We start from the raw sequence: 11,364 nt of genomic DNA, 5'->3' as shown, positions 1-11,364 counted from the left end.
GCAAAAAGCCTATTCCTAGGAAAACCCGGCTTTAATTACGTTTTTATATAATTTTACCGCCAGTATAGTGACGCCATCTGTTTCAAAAATATGAAAAAGTAGCTTTATCTAAGGTGAGCGCCAGGTGTCCTCCTTTGTCAGTTTTGAATCTGGTAACCCTATCGGAAAATCACATAATCTGTATTTTCACTTATGTGTTCGATCATGCATACTGTAAGTCCAGACATGGACCACGCTCTGTCCCAAGAGGGATATAAGCGATTTACCCCAAGAGGTTGGTCCACGCTGGAGAGGGATCATGCATACTGTCAGAATTTTTTTTATGGAAAGAAATAATTACATTCTTTCTAAACCAAATAGTTTTTTTGTAGAAAAAATATAATTATTTTTTAAAAATTATTTATTTAAAAGTATAATAATCTATTGAGATTATCACAAGTGTGTACGAATTTTTGTTGCCGAAATTTTTCGTCTCATAGAAAATTTCATGATAATTTACGTGAGTAAGAGTAAGTAAATTATCATAAAAGCTTTTTTTCCCCCATTTTGATCAATGATTTTTTGGTTCATATTTATTACGAAGTCAAATGATGTTAATATTCTAAAAAAAAACAAAAAAAAACCGACCTCTCTCTCTGCTCTCGTTCTTTTTTTTTCATCATCGTTTGAGTTGTTGAAAATTTTGAGATTAGATGGCAGCACCAACGGTATACAAATCAAGCCTCAGAGTCTCTGTCGTCTGCTTCTTCCAAGGTTCTTTGTTTTGGACGTCTCCTTCTGTTATGAAAAAATAACTGAACTTTTAGTTCGAATAGCCAGCTCAGTTAATGAGCTTAGCTTGTAAGGAACCAAACAAAGCGACTTTCTGCCTGTCGTCTGCTCATTAAGAGGTTATTTGTTTTGGATGTCTCCTTATGCTCAGATAAAATAACCGAACTTTCAGTTCGAACATCCAGCTCGGTTTATAAGCTTTGTTCATAAGGGACTGAGTGGAATGAAGAGTATAGTTTTTTCATTAAACTTTATCTTCACCACATTTGTTACTTTTAAATCTGAAATTAGATGGCAGCACCTACACAGATGAAGTGAGGGAACTAGCTTCTTACATGTGGTCTGCTTGTTGGAAGGGCCTTTGTTTTGGACATCTCTTGGCTGAATAACTGAACTGTTAGATTGAACTTCCAGTTCAGTCTCTGAGCATTGTTTATAAGGAACTGAGTGGAATGAAGGGTATAGTTTTTAACCTGAACTTCATTCACACCACATAAGTCACTTTTGATTTCGACGTTAGATAGCAGCACCATATTAGTGTCTGTGCTACTTGTCTATTATGGTTGGCGTCAAAATTTCATTTGTTCATACGCTGATCTTTCCTCCATTTCCTCCCTTTTTGCGTTTTTTTTTTTATCGAGGATTTGTTTGTTTCGTAATTATGTCGTTCGATGACCAAAATAAACGGCCAACATCGGCTACTGTTAGTGCGTTCAGAATGTAAAAGTATGCGGCACAAAATATTCTTCGCAATCATCTGACTGAAAGCAATGGACAAGAAATTCAACGTGAGCAGCATGTATTTTCATCGATCCAAGGTGAGTTGATTCGTTTGTTAAAATTATTCGTTAATAAGAGTTGGAAATCCCGATTGAACAAATTGTGTAAAACTGCCGTTTCCATTCCTTAATTCGAGGAAAATCGTTTTATCGGGGGCAACATCGATGCCGATATATGCACAGAAACTTCGTAAAAAAAATTCGTCAAATCCGGGAAATCATTGCACGACTCAATAAATTTGCTAGCCAGGGGCGTTCTAAATGTATCACGGGCACCAGAGGCGTACACAGTGTAGGGGGACGTGCCCAGGGACGGGGGGAGCGGGTCGAGTGGCCCGGGAGCTGGGACCAGGAGGGAGGTTCCAAATTCACCCTCTAACTATTTCTACATTGGCGTGCTAAAATGCCTGCTTGCCCCGGTTGACAAAGTATCTAGTTGAGCCCTGGCCTTGCCCCTCCCCAAGCTGACCAAAAATTAATTTATCGAACACTCCTGACAGCCCTCCATGCAAACAATTTTTCCTCCATCTGGCTAGAAATTGTTGCCCAGCAATAACCATGCTTACTGTCAAATTTAAACCAAATGTCACATTCATGCCGCTCTCCAGGACCCCAGTCCTAGAGGGGCAGTGGGTTTGGTGAGACCAGGGGCCTTGAGCCAAATGTTGGCCTCACAAATAATGTACATTTATTTTGCATAATATTTTCCCTTTTAAGGCCAAGGGGCCTCCCAAGAAAATGTCAACCCTGGGGCACCAAGAAGAAGCGCTATGATCCCACACATACACTGGGGTAGTCCCGTGCATTAAGACGACTCGGTTACTGCTATCAAAATAACAGTATTCCCAGTATTTTAACTGTCATTCCAGGCAAATCGGGGAAGACTCCGGTTTTTTGAATGTTGGAGTCTCCATTCCCGGCATGTGTTTTAAACCAAGGTTCAATGAGGATAACTTGATACATTCAAAAGACTGATATCAATTTATATTGAACAAATGAGCTAATTGGAATAAAGTAATGGTTTTCCCACTATAGGAAACATTGAAGAATTTGATAGTGATAATGAAAATTGAACATTTACGTATTAATCTACTTCAATTACCAACCTTTAATACGAAATGCAGATACTAAATTCTGTACATTGTTTGATGCTTTCGGATACGAAGAAAGGTCACTTTTGAATTATACAGGTAATTTTTGTAATTCTGTTGAAAACAGATGTTATATCAGGAATTGGTCACTACAATTTGCCAAGCATGGTGGAAAATATGAATATTCTCTGCATGCTGATCTCAGTTACTGTTTCCTGGTGTGCTGGGAATGCAGTATTCGAATATTATAAAGCTGTTATTGCAATTGGCATATTTTTTGTTGCTCTCCAGGAGACAAAAATATTTTTTGCTCACCTCACAATCAAACTGTCAGTGACTACAACTTTAAAATAACTGAAGAGTGAAGTTATGTCAGGCCTTAACCCTTCAAGTAGTTTTTTAAATTTTCCTGGTCTGCATTGCAACTGCAAAGCTGTTAAGAAATTGAGATATTTTGGGATGACCGTAATAAAGCAAATCAAGTTTGATGAGATATCTCGGAATTGTCACTGTGAAGGTTAACTGCGATTTTTGTGGGGGAGAGGACCAAATGTGATTTTTCTGCTCCCGCCACTTTAGAATTTGATTGATGATTTTACACCTGTGTTTTTTTTTTCACCAAAAATTTGCTGCCCCTTTGAATTTTTTTCCCCCTTTGCCCTCCCCACCCCAGTTCTGGCTGTTCTGTGTTTTTGAAATGCATGATTTTTGTTTGTTTTTTTAGATTTTAATCTTTGGTAAGGCACTCAAAATATTTCTATCAAAAGCATCAGAATGACATAAAAGAAAGAATGTGTAAGGAGCCCTTTGTGTCATAGATCAGCAGATGCACTGGCCAGAGATGTTGCAAAAGTCAGGGTACCAGAAAGATGAATTCCTGCTGAAATAATATTACTTGAAAATTCCAGAATGTTTCAAGTGCAGCACTAGGAAAGTTACTTGGGACACACCAATAATTCTCCTATCAAAGCACAGAGGTAAGAAATAGCAAGTGACTTGATTTGTCGTTTTTTTCCCCCTTTAATGCATCTTTTGTAGTTGTTGAGCTTATACCTCTGTTTAATATTTTATGTTGGCAGCAATGAGCCATTAACATGCTAATTAACACACCTAAATTTTTCTATATTCAACCCTTTTTTCTTTATTCAGAAATGCTAAACATGAAAATTACCGAGACAAACAATCTAAAAATCAATGTTATTTTAGAAATAATAGAAGCATAGCCTCCACTAGGGCCGGCTCAAGCTTAAATGCCATCCGGGTGCAAAGCCTCATGTGCCACGCCTAAAGAAGACTTGCTACAGGAGGCAAGAGTCAAATCATTATACTGTTCTTAATTCTGTTCCTCGGAACCACATATGATAGTATGGCTCTGAGGTATAGTATTTTGCCAGATAACTCAATTCACATTTCAGCTCTTGTTGATGAGTCATTGTTGCTGACACTTTATAAATAGGAAATATAATGAGGTAACTTTTATTTAAAAAATTATTTTTAAGCCGTTTTTGTTGTACAGAGATCGGACTACTAAGAATCAGAATTTGAATTCATTTGACATTCAGGAAAATTACTCGATGACATCAAATAAGAATGTACTCTATCACAAAGGGCGATAGAGTACATTCTTGTTCTGGTATCACTGTCCCTAAGCTCTATCTTAAAGTTTTCTCAACAAATATATCAGAAAGGTGTGTCTTAAAAGCATGATATATCATTTGCAGAGGGGTCATGCAAGTATTACGTCAGCATTGAGGGGAGAGGAGTTTCGGATTTGCTTACTTTTGATGACAAGGGGGGGGGGGGGTTTGAAGGTTGCTTATGTCATCAACTGCCCCTTTTTGAACATATGAAATATTCTAAGCTGCTGACGGGGGCAGGGGGGTCAGTGTTTTGCTGACAAGGGGGGGAGTGTCAAAAATGGCTGAAAATCTGCTTACATAATACTTGAATGGCCCCAGAGCCGTATTTACAGAGGGGCTTAGCAGGCCCAGGACAGCAAATTCAAGAAATAAATAGTCACAGGAAAATTAGTATAACGGGAGGAGGACTCCGAAATTGACAAAAATGTACATCCGCCTCTGCCCAGGGAGAGAGGGACTGAGTCAGCGAGTGACCAAAAATAGTGGCCTTGAGTTTGCAAGCATGTACAGAACCAAAGTAAACTCCATAGAGTTTTCAAGCATGTGAGTGATCAGGCAAAAAGTGAAATAGAGAAATCTAGGGACCAGGTGAAAAGGAAAAGAGGGATGAAAAAGTAAGAAACGGGTATGTTTACAGGTTGAGAAATACTGGTTGATACTGGGCTATAGCCCTGCAAATTTGAGAAATAAATTGTCAAGAAAATTTGACAAAGATGAGTGGAAGGTGGCAAATTTTTTGTAGCCCACAGTCAGCTTTTTGATGTCTAACTAAAGCCTAGGCTGCCGTCCCTTACAATCTGCTGCTCAGGTGCACCGCACCCCTTGTAGCCTTGCTTAAGCTACACGTGCTGCCCCCCCCCCCCCACATTTGGCAGCAGATGCCATTGACGCATTATAACGTGTCAAATACTTGGAATTTCGGAAAAGGAAGCTTAAAAATTTTGTTCACACATCCTCCGGGATGTTCATTCTTAGTTCTTAGAAGAAAAAAGTAGGGAGGAAAAAGCTCCCAACTTTTTTTTACTGTATATCGTGATCCCTCGACCTTGAAAAACTGGTTTTACTACTTTGTACACTACTGTATTGATATACCTGTGGGTTGTTGAAGATGAGGGATATTTTTGGTTGCTTCTCTGAATGAGGGGCCGTGTACAGAAGTTTCAAATTTTGGATTTTTATTACCCTGCAAATTTTTTCCCTTCCTGCTATATACGGGAAATTACAGTACTTTTGCAGTGATCGGCCGGCATTCAAAGACCGTGTTTATACGCCGTAAATTCGTCTTGTTCCTACAATATTGCAAATGCGCGGTTTTTTTTTTTTATCATAAAGGATTGGAACACCCTTTCAAATTGTAAAACCTTCCTGATACTGTGGAAAGAAACCGAATCTGTAAAAACTCGACCTTGAATATCTAGTTTTGTCATCTAGCTGCTATGCGGTAGTCACCATTTCGCATCGTAAAAATCATGGGTGTGTAAGCAGAATCAGAGGGGGCACAAGGATCTAATTCTTCACAGATAGTATAAAATAAATTATTTTATTCCAATATTTTAATTCTCTACAAAAATATTTTGAATTTTTGATCTCTGGGGGGGGGGGGGGGAGAAAGAGGCCCCTTATAACTTCCCCCCAAATTTTGCTTTTCGTGAAAATCTGTGTTTGGTACTTGCGATTGCACAATGGTAATCGGCTAAAAATGTGATTTTTCTAAAGATTTCAAATTTGGAGTTGGCTATTCCTTTGAAAAAGCTTCTGGTTGCCATGGCGATCACACAGACCTACAACACAAATATGCATACATTGAACTTCAAATGCACACATTACCAGATTGAAGAATAGATACAGGGCCACAACTGGGAGGGGCAGGCGGGCCTAGTGTCCTGGATTCTGGACTAGAGCGGCGCACCAAATTCACACTTTATAACTGCTTTTATATGGGTGTGCCAAAATGTGTACTTGCCCCGTTTGAGAAAGTATCTAGTTGCGGCGCTAGATAGATAATACCACCTACTGAACACAAAACACTCCAAATGCTGGACACGCACACATAAGCACACTTAAGTTTCTTCAACACAAATCTGACATAGCACCCACATTCAGGTGTTAAAATATGTGGCAGTTAAATGGTGACAGATCAGAGTTGTGGACCATCAGGGAAGGAAAATAAAATCATTTTAGCAGGATGACCAAAGTATGAATAGGGAATGAGAAGATAAGTGTCTGGAGAGGGGAGAGAGAATCTGATTTGCTTTAAATTTGATCAGAAGATATTGAAAATGCTAAGATATTAAAAAAAAATGTAAAATCAATCAGAAGGGAGTACATAAATGTGTGCATTCAACTGTTAATTAAAGTGAATCCTGCTTATAACGATTTTCAAAAGCCGTCATAAAAAAACGTAATAAATAGGAAAACACTTTAAACAGGAAATCGCAATGAGAATTACTTATTGTTAGGACCATGAAAATAAGTTGTATCAAGTGGAAAAACATTCTAAATGGGAGAAACGTTATAAGTGGGATCAACTATATATTTGTTTTAGATTACATGTGCGGAATTCCATACGTTAATCATTACACTTCACTTCTGAACTTCCATTCGGCATCAACTAAATAAAATCATTCTCTTGACAAGATTGTTTCTTCCACTATAGATGGATGCATTTATTATGATGTGTTTCCAACTTGCATGATGTTTCTTAGTAATTTACACATTTTCATTGTTTCACATATTTAATGAGTTTTGGTAAAAAAAATAGATAAACACTAGACCTTTTCCACTTTTTGTATTAAAATGTAAAGTCCAACGGTATTTATGTTGGAACAACATATCTATTATTTTGAATCAGCAATTAGTACGCAGAATTCAAGGCTTTATACAAAAAATTGTTTGTTTTTTAATCAGGGGAACTCTTTAAGTGCTAAGTTTAACTCCCTATATTTCTCTACAATTTTTTTCCATGTACAAAATCTAGAAAAAGTGCAGAAAGAAAGCTGTTCTATATCTAGGGATTAAGTTTAAGTCTATATTTTATCCCAAAGATCTTCTATGCTTATTTTAATCAAGAACTTCACATTTCAATAACATGTATACCATATATAATAGGTTACTTTCACTTCAATATAAGTTATGAAAAGGAAAAACAGAATTTAAATCAAGCTGATTCAATTCGCTTTCCCCCATAGCTCAAGGCTTGATAAATCCTAGTCGACGTGGCAACTGTAAAATTGGTATTTCCGTCTGAAATTCATGTGATTGCTAAAAGGGAGTTTTAATTTTAAGCAGGAGGATTTAAATTTAGTTTTTTCTAAGGGTGACTCAAAATTTTCTGATTTCATTGCAGTGTGTCTTGCAACATGAGAAGAAGTCATTATGTCTCTGAAAAGTTGAAAAACATTATTTAGGACTGTTTCGAGGAAAAATCATGCTTGGGATTTTTTTTTTCCTTTAAGCTAAAAAATTTTTTAATTCAGTTATCAGGTGTTTAATTCATGTACCGTGTGTTCCATAGCTCCCTTGAGAAAGTTTTTCAAACAAAAACTGAATCTGGGCAATTAACAGGGAACTGAAGTTTCTTTTTGATCATACATTTGTTTGCCTCCATTGGTGGAAGTTAATTGCAAAAGCAGCTGCACACGTACAGGGATTATAACTGCTAATAATAATCAGATAGCCTATCAGTTTCATGTGCAAGCAAAAATCATCATCCAGAGTACAGAAATGTTTGTCGGGGAGGGGAGTATTACACTTTCTAATCTCCTACATAGTTTTGCAGACAATGATAATTGTGGGAGGGAAAAAAGATATGGTTAAACCAATACCAAATGATAACATTATACATGATTCCAATAAACCGCGTCTACTGTATTGTGTAAGTAGAATTTTGGCCATTTAGCTTTTTTTTTTTTGTTCCATGCATTGCTAAAGGGAAAATGAGATTGTTTTAGAAATAGCCCATCTCTTTTGAAACACTGTCTGTTTGCTCACCCTTGCTTGAGTTAAAACCCTATTCCCAGCATCAGTTCACTTGGGCAATTTGCCTGTTGTGGCCGTAGAGTTTGTATTTGTGTGATTAATTGTTACAATTGTTTTCGTTCTCTTTCCAGATAAAATGAAAGCGGGAGTCTCTCTCCACAAAACACTAGATATCAGAGGTTCGTTAGTTTCAGTTCTGGAGAGGAAACAATCACCAAAAAAGATATCAACAGGTGTTTGACACTTTTATGCTGAGAAAGCGAAAATGATCAAAAGTCCTTTGTATGTGCATAGTGGCTGCAGTCGTATACATTGTAAATGAACGTTAGCTGATATATTTTTTTTTCATAAATAAATACTTCAGTTTCAATTCATTTTGTGATTTATTTACAAAAATGATGTGAAATTTCTATTGAACTCTCAAGACTTGCTAGGATTTAGAGTGGGGGGGGGGGGTGTTTCTATAAGAGTGTTAGAGCTTTAAAATTCTTCTACACATATATCTGATGCCTATTTTTCATTACTGTTTTAATTTGTTTATATTCACCAGATCTTGGTTCTTGAATTTTGATGATATTCAAGAAGTGGAAAGACATTTAAAATGACATTGAATTTTAGAAATACAAAGGAATTTGTGTATCGCTTTCTGGCAGGAATGGTAGCCTATTAAAAAAAGAATGCTATTACCCTTTCAGACCTGACTTCAACAATAACACACCTACAGTCAGGGCTAAACTCACTAGATTAAAAATATCTACAGCAAGAAAAAATTTACCAAATTTTGTGCTTTCTGGGTTTTCAAAATGTCTAGGGGGGTCTATCCAAGTTATCTGATGGACCAAGGTAGTAGTTCTGTTCTTGACGAAATGCCAATGGATAAGGATATTTCTTACATTGTGTGCTTATAGCAGGGTGTTCGGTGAACCCACAGTACCCATGAAATGAAGGCCACGAACTCTCCCAAATAATAATTAGTACATAGAAATATAAAAAAAATGAGGATTGTTTTCCCATCTCCAAGCCATCATTCCTCTAATAATTATAGTGATTAAAGCACAAAAATTAGGTGAAACATGAAAGCAGAGAGAAGATTTTGAACAGCTCACAATTTATTTGCGTAATATTTCCTATACTTTAAGTGTAAAACCACAAAGCATAATATAAAGGGTATTTTCTTTCGATATTTTTTCAAATTGTTTTTGACCAAAATATTAAATTTTTTTATAACTTTTGGGGGGAAGGCATGGGTCTTCTGAGCACCTCCTTGTGTAGGCTTCTGCTTGTGGGGCTTGAATCCCAGAACTGTTGTTGTTATATATGTCAGCGGTTCTGCACATTTTTTTCAATGTTGCACATTAGTAAGCATACACAGTAATGATAAAAAAAAAACCCCTTCGAATTAAAAATATGAACAAACAAAATAAATAAAAAATTATAAAAATTCAGAATTGATAAAAGAGGAGATACGTGATTAAAAGCTAATGTGAGCGTTAATTCCAATAACCCAATTGTTGAAATTTTAGAACGAATGGAAAAAAATACGTAGTTAAAAATTTATGAGACGGACTGCAAATTGTGCAGTTATGAAAATTGCATATTTTCGAGAAAAAAATTTGCGAATCAATAAATGCCTCTTCAATTGTCCATCAATGCCGTAGCGAGGAAGGGGGTGAGGTTGGTTCCATCCCCCCCTCGAAATGTAAGAAAAGGCCAATTTATATGTCATAACATGGTACAATCGTCTGTTCTACTTTTTGTCACCCCCCTCCCTCTGAAATTAATTTCTGGCTACGGCCGTAGGCAGAGTCGCAACTAAATGCTTGGGCACCCCCTTATCAATACCTTCTAGAGCAGGACGGTATTGCCCTTATAATGTTGAAGGTGAGGTTAAAGGATGAAATTTTCGTCCCCACTGGTCCGTGGCACCAGACCAACTGTTCGCCCCTGGGGTCCATTGATCTAGTGGCTCTTTTATTGTTAAAACACCACTGATAAGAATAATGACGAAAATGTTTTCACTTCCAAGCTTACACGGACCAACTGGAATTTTTCCATGGACCCCCCTCGCTTCAATTACCCTTATGCAATAGTGCTCAACCTTTGGGGGAAGAGTGGGCCACTTTATTTGAAAATGTGTCGCGAGCCACTTAAATCATGTCGAAATATGCCTCGGAGGCCACTTGAGTGATCTAGAGCTAGGCCACGGGTAACTTGAGTGATGTGAAAATGCATCGCAGGCCGTTCAAGTGCTCTGAAACTATGCCACACGTCCCTTAATTACTCTGGAACTGTGCCGCACATTTGATCTGTAAATACGTCGTAGGTTACTTGAGTGGTTCATAAATGTGTCGCGTGCCACTTGAGTGTTGTGGAATTGTATCACTTAAGTGATATAAAATGTGCCGCGGATAATTAAATGATCTGGAAATATGTCGGGTCCACTCAAAAGTGTTCTATAACTATGTTAGGTTGCTCAAGTGAACTGTGTATATGTCGCTGGTCCCTTGAGTGATATTAAACTGTGCCAAGAGTCATTCAAGTGCTCTGTAAATGTCCCACGAGTCACTTAAGTGCTGTGCCACCGACCGTTTAAGTGTGCGAGGAACTTTACGGCGGATTACTCAAGTGATCTGTAAATTTTTACAAAATTAAGTTTGAGGTCGTGGGTCACATCAGATCACTCTGAGTGCCAAATTGGCCCGCGGGCCATGGGTTGAGCATGCGTAATGTAACAACAGCAGAGTGGTATTGAATGCACCCAATATCTCTCAGAGACAAAAATCCACTAAATGACTTTTACTAGAAATGACGTGATAACGGGAAATTTAAAATTTTCTCAGAGTTCTATGTAATTTTGTTCCGTAAAATACAGAGTACATGGTCATGAGGTTTCCCGACAGAGTTCTGTCTTAAAAGATAGCAACACAAAGTCATCTTAGTGACTTGTTACAATGATGAAAAAGTATGATTTCTTGCCAAATATGACAAACTGATAAGTCAGTTCCCCAACAGCCAATCGTGTCACTGTGCCTTTTGGCATTAACGGCTCGTCCTATTTCGTTCTCACGTGTTTTTTTTTCAATCTTCAATCGTTGCAACCTTTAT

The 11,364-nt window shown here is 37.5% G+C and overlaps 1 long non-coding RNA gene across 1 annotated transcript; it reads left to right on the top strand.

The window, feature by feature from the left end:
• Positions 1-1,398: 1,398 nt before the first annotated feature.
• On the top strand, positions 1,399-8,629 carry LOC149063812 (uncharacterized). Its single transcript, XR_016196098.1, has 3 exons — positions 1,399-1,589; positions 3,366-3,618; positions 8,391-8,629. It is a non-coding gene; the product is annotated as an uncharacterized LOC149063812 (long non-coding RNA).
• Positions 8,630-11,364: the final 2,735 nt, after the last annotated feature.

This window comes from Pholcus phalangioides, unplaced genomic scaffold, assembly GCF_987345545.1.
Source record: "Pholcus phalangioides strain wild (caught in Gottingen) unplaced genomic scaffold, Ppha-v1.0 ptg000043l_1, whole genome shotgun sequence".
Lineage (NCBI taxonomy): Eukaryota > Metazoa > Arthropoda > Arachnida > Araneae > Pholcidae > Pholcus > Pholcus phalangioides.
Note: the sequence above shows the minus strand (reverse complement) of the source record. Positions and strands in the feature narration are given on the sequence as shown.